At 43.7% G+C, this 13,099-nt stretch overlaps 6 non-coding genes across 6 annotated transcripts; all 6 read right to left on the bottom strand.

The window, feature by feature from the left end:
- Positions 1 to 4,858: 4,858 nt before the first annotated feature.
- On the bottom strand, positions 4,859 to 4,932 carry Trnai-aau. The gene has a single exon. It is a non-coding gene; the product is annotated as a tRNA-Ile (tRNA).
- A 263-nt stretch (positions 4,933 to 5,195) lies between these two features.
- Trnai-aau lies at positions 5,196 to 5,269 on the bottom strand. The gene has a single exon. It is a non-coding gene; the product is annotated as a tRNA-Ile (tRNA).
- Positions 5,270 to 5,532: 263 nt separating this feature from the next.
- Positions 5,533 to 5,606, bottom strand: Trnai-aau. The gene has a single exon. It is a non-coding gene; the product is annotated as a tRNA-Ile (tRNA).
- A 263-nt stretch (positions 5,607 to 5,869) lies between these two features.
- On the bottom strand, positions 5,870 to 5,943 carry Trnai-aau. Its single transcript has one exon. It is a non-coding gene; the product is annotated as a tRNA-Ile (tRNA).
- Positions 5,944 to 6,218: 275 nt separating this feature from the next.
- Positions 6,219 to 6,294, bottom strand: Trnaf-aaa. The gene has a single exon. It is a non-coding gene; the product is annotated as a tRNA-Phe (tRNA).
- Positions 6,295 to 6,603: 309 nt separating this feature from the next.
- Positions 6,604 to 6,677, bottom strand: Trnai-aau. The gene has a single exon. It is a non-coding gene; the product is annotated as a tRNA-Ile (tRNA).
- Positions 6,678 to 13,099: the final 6,422 nt, after the last annotated feature.

Genomic DNA, 13,099 nt, shown 5'->3' with positions numbered 1-13,099 from the left:
AAAAAATGGGGTGCCAGGTCAAAAACATTTTTTTCATTTTTTGGACTTATAATTCAACTTACGGATTTGTCCTTTTGGAACAATGTTTGGAACAACTAGAACAATCTATTGCGGTATCAGAATGTTCGATTTTCGAAAAGTGGGGTGCCAGCTCAAAAAATCATTTTTTTTTGTTTTATTCGAAAACCGTTTCGAATGAAGCAATATCACTTTGGAACAATGTGGTACAAAGTCAGAACAATCTGGAACAACTTTCAAAATTATAAATTTCAAAAAATGGGGTGCCAACTTCATACACTCCCCGCGAATCGTTCGACGCGCGTACACGTGGCGGCGACGACGACCGTCCAAAGGAGAAGAGGGGCGAAGGAATTTTTGCTAAGCGACGGAAGCTCGCGCGTGTATATCACGTACGTCGGTGAATCGCCGTGAAAGCCCGACGTTCCGAAATGTCGCTGCGTTTTCCCTCTTTACGCGCCAAGATAAAGGACGCGCCGGGAAGCTGCGGGGAAGACGCGACATCTTACCACTTTCCGCCGAGCGCGCTCTCTCCGGCCGAGCTCCGTCTCTCGCGGGATCGTCTTTATATCTTCCATAGCTTTCGGGATATTGTCGTACCGGGGGATACATATTCGTAACGCGGTAATAAGCAGTCCCCTCGTATAATAATGGTGGAAATTTTGCAGCACGCTGCCCGTAACAGTTTGTTTCGCGCGAGCGCATGCGCGTGAGAGAGAGCAGGAATACAAATCAATGATATAAATGCCAAGGGAATGGTGTATGTGTGGGACGGATACATCTTTCTGTCATTGCTTCTTCGCGTCGATACTGCGCGAGACGACATTCGTTTCGCAACTAAACGCCTCCGCGGATTAAATGGACTCAACAAAAATTCCACCGCGGCATTTGATCTCGCGCATCAGACGGCCGCGTGCGCGCGCGAAAAAAAAGAGAGATCTCTCCGAAGAGGGTGCAAATGCTATTTGCATACGATGTAAGAAGTCGCGGGGTATCGAGCGTAGCAAGGTAAAAAAGTATGAATTTCTCTTGCTACCAGGAAGCGCATGAGGCTCCTGTACAACCAGATATTCCGTTACCCTGTTTTCTCTGTGCAATATTTGATAAACTGAGCATAATATATAATAATAATATTATATATACATGCAATATATAATTGAAAAATAAATATAAACATATATTTATACAGGGTGTGACGATAAAATATAAAATTCTCTTGTACATATAGAGTAAGTCAAACTGAACGAAGAAACCATCTATTGTTTTGCAAATAACTACGTAGACTTTTGAGTTATTGATTAAAGAAGCTTGGCGAATGATATCACGCACGATCCGCGCGCGTTCGCCCGATTTTCTTCAATTAATAACTCAAAATTGCTACATCTCGCGCGCGACGACGATGACGACGAAAGCGGCGGCGAAGAAGCTGACTTTGAACGGCGATTAGCGCTACATATTCGCGATACAGTCTCGCTCATAAATTCGGCCGGGCAGCGGGACGGAGCGAGTGTCTCAATCAAAAGGAACCGGTATCCTCTCCGGCGCGCTTCCTTTTTCCACGGAAGTTCCCGTCGCGCTCGCGGAGGTCTTCCCTACTACATGTGAGAGCGCTTCACGAGCGGCTCCCGTCGTAAACTCTAAACTCTATAAGCTGTACGCACGCGGCATGGGTGGGACTGCCGCAGCACGGCCGCTTGTCTCCTTCTCGGCCTCGTCGAAGTAAATTATGGAAAAGCCGTGAAAGCCACGCGGAGAGAAGCTCCGCGAAGATCGACGGGGCATAAACGCCCGTAGCGTAGCGCCGATCCTTTAACCTTTGTATTTGCAGGCGGGCGCGCTCGTTCTATCAACGTTTATGGAGTAAATCCGATAAATTCCCACGGATAAAGACGAGCGAGAGGGGAGAGCGAGGGGAGAGATGGGAGGAGGAGGATGAAACTATGGTACGACGGCGCAGGCAATATCCTTTGCGCTGTTTCCGGCGCGAGCCAGCACACAGCCGGACGACAGCAAGTACGCTCTTTGAACGCGTGTCCTCTCCCCGAGTAATTGTTCTAATGCTCAATTCCGATTTACCCGGGCAAGTTTTGGACTCGAATCAGGCATTTAGGGAATCCCGCGCGGTGTTGGAATTAATACCGCAGTGTTCGAATTAATACCGCGAATATGAATCTCAACAGTTCTCCTCTCTATACCGGCCTGAATAATTCGGCCAACTGCGAATTACCGGGATTTTGTGATCCGTTGCAACAAGTGCGCGCACGGATTTCAGCATGCGAGATAGATTTTCCACGTGTCCGAGGGGGAAAAATGAGCGTACGCAGGTGTGCGTGCGTTACTCGCTGAAAGAATAATTCAGCGTCAAATGCATAAATCGTGCCCGGCTGACGCGGTTTTTATTACTCCAAAGGCCGTCAGCGGTGGACGCGGTAATGAGTTACGCAAAAATCGACTCTCTCTCTCTCTCCCTCTCTACCTCTTTCTTGAAAATCACTGCCGTTCGCGCGCGGAAACGCTCTAGGCATGTGAAACGTGAGACTTTTCGTGCGCCGTTCCCTCGCGGGCAATTCACCGAATTAATTAGGTAACGTTCCATGCGTGATTCTTGATCCCGTCGTACGGTAATTCAGCAGCAGTCCCGCGTGCATGTAACGGGGCTTTTTATTCGACACTGTGAGCTGTGTCGTATTGTGCCTCGATAGAGATCCGGGGTGGCGAAAAAAGCTAGCCCCGTTTCCCGATGTCGACGGAAACTTAAATCGTAAAAGTTTAATGGGGTTACGGCCTGCGCGGGGCGGCCTTTCGCGCTCGTCCGTCTGTACGCTCGGTACGTGCATCGAAATGGATAATTCGTCCCCGTGATATAACACACACACACACACACACACATACACGCCGTCCTGATTTTGCTTCATTCATTCCGGCGCCGGTAATCGCCGGCGATTTTACGACGAGCGACGCGTAATCCGCGTGATAAGGCGCGATTGAGGCTTCTCAAGACGCTCGCCTCCCGAGATCTCCTCTCTGTCAAGGTCTCGTAAAGCAGTGTCTTCCTTGCGACGCGAGGAAAACAGACACCGTCACATGACATTTTCAGCAACGATAAAAATTCACTTGTGACCTTAAATTTGCAATACTTTGAATCTCGGCGTCTCGCGACGAGGAAGACTGGAATTATTTAACCTACTCTCTCCCTGCGACAGGCGAAAAATTTACCGCGAAAAGTTTCGAGCTGGCAAAAAAGCCCGTCGGGATGGAAGAAGAACAGTAGAGAAGGATAAAAAAGGAATGAAGGTTTTCGTCCGTTAAGAGCGGGCCGGAAGTTATCCGAAAGTCAGCCAGCCGCGAATTCTTCGTTACAACGCCTCTAATGAACCTCGAAATGTCTCACCGAGGCCGATTACGGAGACCGCCCTCGCAGCGAGGATTAATTTCAATGCGCAGAAACGAAGGAGGTGAGGAGCGTAGAGTGTAGAACGGGCGCGGACGGAAATGGAGCCTGCCGTTTCATCGACGGTAGCTTTCGAGTCTGATATTCGCCCAGTGGAACTGGAAATTATGATGCCCGTAAATAGCCAATTATAGCCGTTCCCCGAGCTCGGGCGGAAATTCCGGTTAATCGAGGCGAACTTTTCGCTCGACGTGGAGCAGAAGCGCACGCACCTTTCAGCTGCCGAATGATATTGTTAACAATTCGGCGAGTCCTCGCGTCCGTCCGAAATTTTCGCGACGTTACGTCGTATTCGAGAACGAATAACGTCGAAACTCCGACACGAAATATTGAAATCAAACTGCAATATGATTAACGAGAAAAGAATTTTGTTGTTGAAACGAAAATTTGGTACACAGGACCATAATTTGGTCGAAATCGGATCAGTCAAATGTTTGGCAATTGCAAACAAGAAATTTCATTGCTGCTATGTGTTTTGCTTTTTGAATAATACATGCACCTGACGAAAGTAAACACATGGTAATGTCGAATTGTATGTAACCAAATTGTATGTAACGAAATATTTTAGTTTTAAATAGTAAAATTTTTTTTCAGTGAATGCGCTTCTTATCTCGCGAGATGACTAAGATGATAATTTGCAACTACCTGAATGTATACGCGCGGAGAAAGAAGTCTGGTTGAATTATCATGATAATAAACGATCCAAATACTTTTTTGTTGAAAAAACAGAAATTTGGTTCCTTGAACTAAATTCGGTTTTCGTAAGATCCGTTTCTTTCAACCGAAACGCATTTGGTTCGTTCATTGTCACATTAATTTTTCTTTCATGTAATTTCTTCGCGGTTAAACTCGATGGAATCTTGATTCTTTCATTTTCGCTTATGTCTCCTGCTGTAATTACGTCTTGTAATTTGAATTATTGAATTAATGAATTGAATGTAACATTTTTAGAATAGAATAGTGTGAGACTTCTCTCTGGTCAAATGTTTGAGAGTTATTACAAAACCCTGTAACACGAAACAAAGATAACACGTTTTATTACGGATTAGAAGATTCTCCAGGTTCGAATCCTAGAAGGATCGTAGATTTTTTCTATCTCTTTTTACGTTCTCAAGATGAGAAATATTTTGCTCCATTTGTCTTTATGTCGCACGATTACGTAACTAACATTTACGCAACATGCACACACAGCTGTGCAAGTCATTAAATCATCCGCGAGCGGAAAAATAATTTGGCGTATTCTTCGATCTCGATATCGTTATTTCATACATGAGAATCATATAATCGAATGAGAGAAAAAAATTTACACTTGCTCGGTTACGTATAATACGGATTATTTTATTTGCAAAGAATAACGGAAAAATAAAATGCAAAAAGAAAAAAGAAACTTGGCCCATGAGGGGATCGAACCCGCGACCTTCGCGTTATTAGCACGACGCTCTAACCAACTGAGCTAATGGGCCGTTCTTACGATCTACTCACATATTGTCCAACACAAGTTTAACGATAACTGATATTACTGAGTTGTGTAATTCACATGTAATTGGTGAAAGCTATTTCATATATGCTTGCGACAACTTCACTCGACGCTTCACGTCTCTTCCCTATTTAAGAAATAAATCGCGTCGTTAATATTTTTTTTACACTTATTCGGTTACGTATAATACGGATTATTTTATCTGCAAAGAACAACGGCAACATAAAATACAAAAAGAAAAAAGAAACTTGGCCCATGAGGGGATCGAACCCGCGACCTTCGCGTTATTAGCACGACGCTCTAACCAACTGAGCTAATGGGCCGTTCTTACGATCTACTCACATATTGTCCAACACAAGTTTAACGATAACTGATATTACTGAGTTGTGTAATTCACATGTAATTGGTGAAAGCTATTTCATATATGCTTGCGACAACTTCACTCGACGCTTCACGTCTCTTCCCTATTTAAGAAATAAATCGCGTCGTTAATATTTTTTTTACACTTATTCGGTTACGTATAATACGGATTATTTTATCTGCAAAGAACAACGGCAACATAAAATACAAAAAGAAAAAAGAAACTTGGCCCATGAGGGGATCGAACCCGCGACCTTCGCGTTATTAGCACGACGCTCTAACCAACTGAGCTAATGGGCCGTTCTTATGATGTACTCACATATTGTCCAGCACAAGTTTAACGATAACTAATATTACTGAGCTGTGTAGTTCACATGTAATTGGTGAAAGCTATTTAATATATGCTTGCGACAACCTCATCCGACGCTTCACGTCTCTTCCCCATTTAAGAAATAAATCGCGTCGCTAATATTTTTTTTACACTTATTCGGTTACGTACAATACGGATTATTTTATCTGCAAAGAACAACGGCAACATAAAATACAAAAAGAAAAAAGAAACTTGGCCCATGAGGGTATCGAACCCTCGACCTTCGCGTTATTAGCACGACGCTCTAACCAACTGATCTAATAGGCCGTTCTTGCCGTCCCTTCATATATTACCGAACACTAATTTCGTGTGTTAAAATTAACGATAACTATGTAATTCACGTGTAAAATATTAGTGTAAGCTATCTAATATGTGTTTATGACAGCCTCGCTTTAAATCTCTCTCTCTCTCACACTCCAGAAATACATAAAAATCGTATCGTTAATATTTTTTTTTACATTTACTCATAATTACGCAATACGGATTATTTTATCTGCAAAAAAATGGCATATGCAAAATAAAATATCTGTTGCAAAAAAATTTGACCCATGAGGGGATCGAACCCGCGACTTTCGCGTTATTTTAGTACGACGCTCTAACTAACTGAGCTAATGGGCCTTTCTTGCTGTCCTTTCAAATATTACCAAACTCTAATTTCTCGTGTTAAAATGAACGATAAGTACGTAGTTCAGTGTAAGATATTGATGAAAACTATTTAATATGTGTTCACGACAACTTCGCTTCATGTCTCTCTCTCGCTCTCTCTCTTTCTCTTATACTAAAAAAATATATAAAAATCGCTTCGCTAATATTTTTTATATTTACTTATATTGTGTAATACAAATTATTTTATGTATAAAAAATAACGTACATTTTATATATAAAAAATAACGTAAAAAATAAGATATCCATTGCAAAAAAAAAACTTGGCCCATGAGGGGATCGAACCCGCGACCTTCGCGTTATTAGCACGACGCTCTAACCAACTGAGCTAATAGGCCATTGCTGAACAGACTCGAGCAGATCTATCAGGTCGAACGTGATTTTGTACACTCGTCAATCTCAAGATGTTCTTTCGTTCCAGACTTGACGAAATCGATTTTGTTTGTACTTAATAGCGTATTTCCGACAACCGTACGCAAAGCTACAAATGACAGAGGTGGCAGGACAGGTAAGCTCGAACGAGGCAAGAATCGCCTCGGTCGTAGATCAGAGTTTTATGTTCGATCTCCAGCCCTTGGCCCTTGGTTCGTGACGCGCGGACCCCGAGGGCGGTCGTGCCACGGCCGAAAATCATACATTCGGCCGAGAGGCACCGGCACACCGTGGCGGGCACACCGTCGCCATAAATCTTCGGCTTTATGTTACGATCCTGAAAATGCGCGGCGCAAAGCGTTGGCGACACGCCAGCAACGACCGGACGGACGAACGAACGACCGAACGAACGAACGAACGAGCGAGCCGCGTTTTCGCGAATACGCCTCGACCTCGCTGACACGCGAAATAACGCTTCCGCCATTCGCGCCGATTAATTTAACGAGAATTTTTCGACCGACACCTCAAGAGGACAAATAGTGGCCATTGTGTGCCACCGCCGTCGACATCGAGTTCTACCGAGCGCGTGGGAAAGCGACGAGGAACGATCGAAGTCACATTTATGATATGAAACTGTCGATAGAGAGAGAGAGAGAGAGAGAGAGAGTGTGTGTGTGTGTGTGTGTGTGTGTGTGTGTGAGAGAGAGAGAGAGAAAGAGAGAGCAAGAGTGATATCATCGCTCGCGAGAGTTACTCGTAGGTTGGTGGTCTCGATAGCGAGAGAAGTCCTACCCGCATAGAAATTTTCCAAGATTTTCCGAGATACATAGATTCCGATTAGAATGCTCAAATTTGTCCCAGAATTGGTTGTCCCACATTGCAGTACCAAGTGGAAAATATATTTTTGTTCCAAACATGGCTTCTCTGTCTTTTTTCCAGTCGATATATTTTTTATGATATCAAATATGGAATCTCCCATTTTTGCATCGACTATCACGCATTCAATAAAACAAAAAATAAACAAAAATAAAATATTTTTGAAATATTCTGGGTATGTTTACTGAATGATAAAATTATTTGGAAAATCGACACATGTCTCGTTCAGTTTTAGTGCAAAATAAAAAAGGATATTGAGGAAAAATAATTCGAAGTATCAGAAAAGAGATATTGGGAGAACTTTTCTACTTGGAATCATTTTTTAAAAATTACATTTCTAACCAGAACTCATAATTACTTAGGAGGATTGGCCTGGATCCCAATTAGATCCCAAGAAATATTCTATGCGGGTATTTCAAAGGGCTGCTATCAATGTATCCATTTGCGTCGGATGTTCCTTAATGATCGTTAAGGATCAATAAATATTTTTCAGTGGCGCGACAGCCGTCCGGCGGAATCGCGAGGATTTCTCTCTCTCTCTCTCTCTCTCTCTCTCTCTCTCTCTCTCTCTCTCTCTCTCTTTGTGCGCGATCGCAATATAAAACATTTTCTAGTTTATATGCTAATGTCAAGGAGCACTAAGTGCCCATCGAGTGCGCGCGAGTAAGCACCGCTCTTCGCGTTTCTTTTCGGTTGTTCCGCGTTTCAACGGCGCATATGGGACAGCGAGAGAGAAAGAAGGAGAGAGAGAGCGTCGGCGAGCGGAAGGACTCCCCCTCGGGACGAGTCGGGCTCGTTAGAGAGTCAACAGACGCGAGTGACGGCCAGAGAATACCGAAGATAAACGTTCGTCGCACGACGAGAGACGCAAGGAGTCGCCGATGAATATTCTTAATTTACTGCGAGTACCCGACTGTGGGACTCGCGGGAGTCGCGACCCGAGCGGTAGCCGAGCTCGAACGTGCTCGTTACGCACCGCTGAGTAATCGCGAATAATCGTAAACGCTACCGGATGAGACGGTCATTCCTGCCGATGACCAAGTCATCGCGACGCGATCTCACGGCGATCCGTTAACTAACTTGTGCGCGTAACCACAGCGTTCGTTAGCGCGCGGCTCAACCGAAGACACGTTAATACCTTCAGTACTCGGCGCGTCGTATAATTCCGCGGGAAGGGAGTTATTAGGTATTTCGCCCCGTGACGTAAGAAATTACACCTCATCAGCAGAGAGACGAAAGTGTTTCCGCCGTTATAACGCGCGCTATCGTCGCGTTACCGGTTATTATATAAGTAACAAGACTATCCGCTTATATAACAAGTTCAGACTTTCATCTACTTATAACAACTGTAGGCTTAAGCAACTTGGAGGTGATATTATAGTCGGCGACGTATCTCCGCGCGGGAATGAACGCGGCTGCCGTTGTCTGCGCGAAATACGAAATTAATGTGCCGCATGCGCGCTATTGAATACCGGAGCAAATTGCTAATTGTCTGCGTATTGCCACTCGAAATGTATCAAGCGACGACTCGCGAGCACTCAGCGGGAAGCGGCTTGTTTCCTTCTTTTCTGTTAGCCGCGTATAATTGGCCGCGGTTTTTATGCAAGAACGATCGCATGGAGCACGTCTCGCAAGAAATGAGAATGAAAATTTGATACATGATTGAAAAAGTATAGAGAGCACTGAGAGTTCTCGCAATCGTTCAAGTAGTCAAGCATGGTCAACTCTCTTCTCTTCAAGGGTTTTCGTTAACAAGCTTGATCCTTGAAAAACGAGTGAAAAATGACGCAACTAGTAGAAAGTAAAAACTGTTTTTTAATTAACTTTAGGCATCCCCATGAGGCTTTTTTTAATGTGGAAATATGTATAATCCCGCAACTATTTATCAATAACAAAATATATAACAAAAAGCCAAAACTCATAATTTCTTGTGGATTGGATCATTCTCGCATGAATACGACCGATCATTCTTACAGATTATTATTTTTGCGCACTGCTGCTTTAAGACATCGTCGACATTTTCGGGTTTCGGTCTGCTCGATTCGTGGTACTCTTTCTCCGTCCTCGTAGAGCGCAGGGTGGCGGCGGTCGGACCGGCGGAGGTTCGATTAAATCAGGAATCGAGTCGAAATCGAGGCGAGACGAATCGAGGAGAGACGGCACGTAATTGGCCTTCCTTGCTCTTACGCCGTCGATCTCGGTTCCCGGCGTTTCTACGCGGCCCGCCGAGTCGTTAATCTTTCCGGGGATATACTTGATCATTGCACGCCTCACTACGTCTTCGTTTACGTCGAAAGGGATCGAGTGCCGACAATTTCCCGTTGCCACCGCGCCACTTGTGCATCCGTCGCGGCGTGCCGCGCATCGCGCGTTGCGAAAGGAGCCGGCTAATTGGACTTCGTTTTATTATTTATCGGCGAAAAATGCGAGGAGGAAGCGAGAGAAAGAGAGGATTCAATACCTTCGCTCTATTAGGTCCCTGGAGAGCGCGTACTTGCAGGAAATTACCGAGCGAGAGTTACACACGCGAGCAGAATGCCGGTGCTTGCTGCTTCTACTTTCTCGAGTCGTCGAGAACTTGCAAATTCACATTACACATCGACGATAACAATCGATAAACATCGCAACAGCTGGCAAAAAGGGCTTCAAGAAAGACTGGTAATCATCGTGCAATCAAGCGTCTGGCTTTCTATCGCAATCAGCCGTGCTCATTGAGTTAAGATGAAAGGCGATGATTAACTCATCGCAATCACACATCAACATCCTGACTAGAAATTTATTCTATAATTCTGACTAGATAGATCAGTTATCTAGTTTGTATAAAGTAATGTCATCGGGGGAGAGAGTGCCCTAATTATCTTAAGAAAGTTTTGATTGCCACACTGCGTAATTTATCAGAGAGCCCTGTAATATCACCTACAAATCAGAGAACCGATTGGGACCAACTCAATCAGGATGATGGGACGAATTTCTGGCCAGGAGTGTCGTCTCCACATTAGCATTCCGAATTGAAGCTTGTCGTCGAAAATTATTGGTCTATCATCGATCATCCCGGCAAAATTGACGCTAATGGATTATCGAGAATTATTTAGGAGCAACCTCAGATGCAAGATTTCGATAATCTCGCTGCTAATAATTCGCACATCCTAATGACTCCCGAGCGCGTTTCTAGTCGAGCTGCACCCGAGGTATTCCAGCTACGTGTGACTCGTATTCTTACCACGATGCGAGATGCAAACACACAGCACCGTCAGCGGGGTACTTTAATTAGCGGATCTCGCGAACTCTCCAGACGGGATCTCGAGAACTTCTTCGACCAGATACTCCCGACCGCGAGGATAACGCGATTAGACTATGCGCTCACACGCGACGACCACGAAGACTCCGATGGCTCTTCAGATCAGAGCGTGACTGTGGTCTCTTCGTCGCGAAGAATCGCAAAAATACACGTGACGACGCGAAATTTCGGTGCTATCAATTCTGACGACTGTCAAAATTGCCCACATTGGATACACACGGCGACTTGACAAAACCAGAGGCGTCGGATATCGCCGGATGTATCTCGCCCAGCGTAGGCGACAAGCTCACCTGGACGGTCGGAATGCAGGGCTTTCCGTTTTCGTCGCGTGATTTTTCCACTGATGCCCCGATAAATCAGCGTCGTGTCGCAACGCACCCCAGGTTACACACGATCGATAAGCGTAACGAATGGATTTAACCTTGCCACGCGTTTTCACGCTCCGCTACCCGGAAGAATGCGGCCTGTCTCATTCAGCGGTCGTGCGCGTGCAGATCGAGCACTGCGACCGTTCGCGCCAGGCTCGTGACAATTTCTACACGGAAAAAACAATATGGTTGATCCATACAGAAATCTGGTTGTGCCAACCAGATTCAATAGTAAAATACGGACAACTATTTATGTGATTGCTGTAACCAAAGAGCAATGGCTGAGTTACTTATGTTGCAGCAGTGATAATACATGGTTAATACAAACGCGGCTTATTACGCGGCAACTACAAATGTATATTAATACACTCAGAACCAGTTTTCACATGTATACATCTCTAGCGCGTAGTGAATTGCTTTTGTTTTCTAACATTGCTGCTTTGCAATATAGTATTGATTAATGCAACTATCGATATTTAGCTTGTCTATGCAAAATGATCCCCTTACTAATTTCTGGTTGCCACAACCAGATCACGCGCAACTTCATTGATGTAGTTGACACACCAAAGTAAATAAGTCAAACAACCAAGTAAGTAAGTAAATCAACCATACACATAACTATCATACAAAGATATGTAGAATGATGCAGCTTGCTTACAACTAAATATTTTTTGTTAAGTGCACCACATCTCTTTTTTCCGTGTAGGTAGGCTTTTATGATCATCACGACGCGGGACGATCGATGATGGTAATTTGACTATTTTTTTCGAAATTTTACTTATGAAGCAAGTATACGCTGCATTGAATAAATCGCGAATGAAATTTAAATATGTGATTTAGAGAAATTTTTAACTACAAATCGAACGACGAAATAGAAAAATACGAAAGAAAAATACCAAAAAAATATTAAAATTTGCTTGAAATAACATGTCGAAATAACATGTAAAATAAAATATGAAAATCTGGTAATATGCATATATGATGTGAAAATCCATTAATATATCAATATATTGCAGCAACAGATTGTTTAAAAGTTCACTTGAATTATTCGTATTACGTATTACATAACATATTGTGTGTATATGTGTATTTCGAGCAAATTTTAAACGTTTTTTTCTATTTTTTTATGATACACATATGAATGCTATATGAATCTCTCTTATAAGGGATACAATTATTTTTTCACAAGTCGACTAGCAAGGTTGTTACCGAATTTAATAACGTCCGTCTATTTGAACGCAAACGTAACGACTATGACGACGATGACGATCTGATTAGAAATTTATTCCATGGTTTTGAACTAAGTTGATCAATTAGCTGGTTTATGTAAAGTAATATTGGGCGCTGATAAATAATATAATTTAACATGACAATATAAACCTTATTAATAAAACAAGGATAATCAATAATTGGGTCTTTAATAATTCAAACCCGGTGACATCACCTTACACAAACCAGGTAACTGATTGGGATCGTCTGATCATGGGATCGGGTCATGGGATAAATTTCTAGTCGGGAATTGAATCCCGACGAAAATATCGCGATCATTCAGCCGCAATTTATCTCGGGCTTAATCGGCAAACGAGCGCGAAACGTCTTCCCTCTTATTTCGCACTCCGCGTAACCGATTCGTATTTACCAGCGGCTCCTCGTGCGGCAGCGAATAATCCTTTTACACGGCACATTATCCGGCTGTGACGCGCGCGCGTGGAGGGCGATAAGAGCGCTTCCATCTCGCTCGCTCTCTCCCTCCCTCCCTCCCTCTCTTGTTCTCTCTTTCTTGCAAGAGAGAGAGAGAGAGAGAGAGAGAGAGAGAGAGAGAGAGAGAGAGAGAGAGAGAGAGAGA

Source organism: Odontomachus brunneus, unplaced genomic scaffold, assembly GCF_010583005.1.
Source record: "Odontomachus brunneus isolate Ranch 3 - 2012 unplaced genomic scaffold, Obru_v1 Obru_scaffold_059, whole genome shotgun sequence".
Lineage (NCBI taxonomy): Eukaryota > Metazoa > Arthropoda > Insecta > Hymenoptera > Formicidae > Odontomachus > Odontomachus brunneus.
This window is presented reverse-complemented; position numbering and strand designations above follow the sequence as displayed.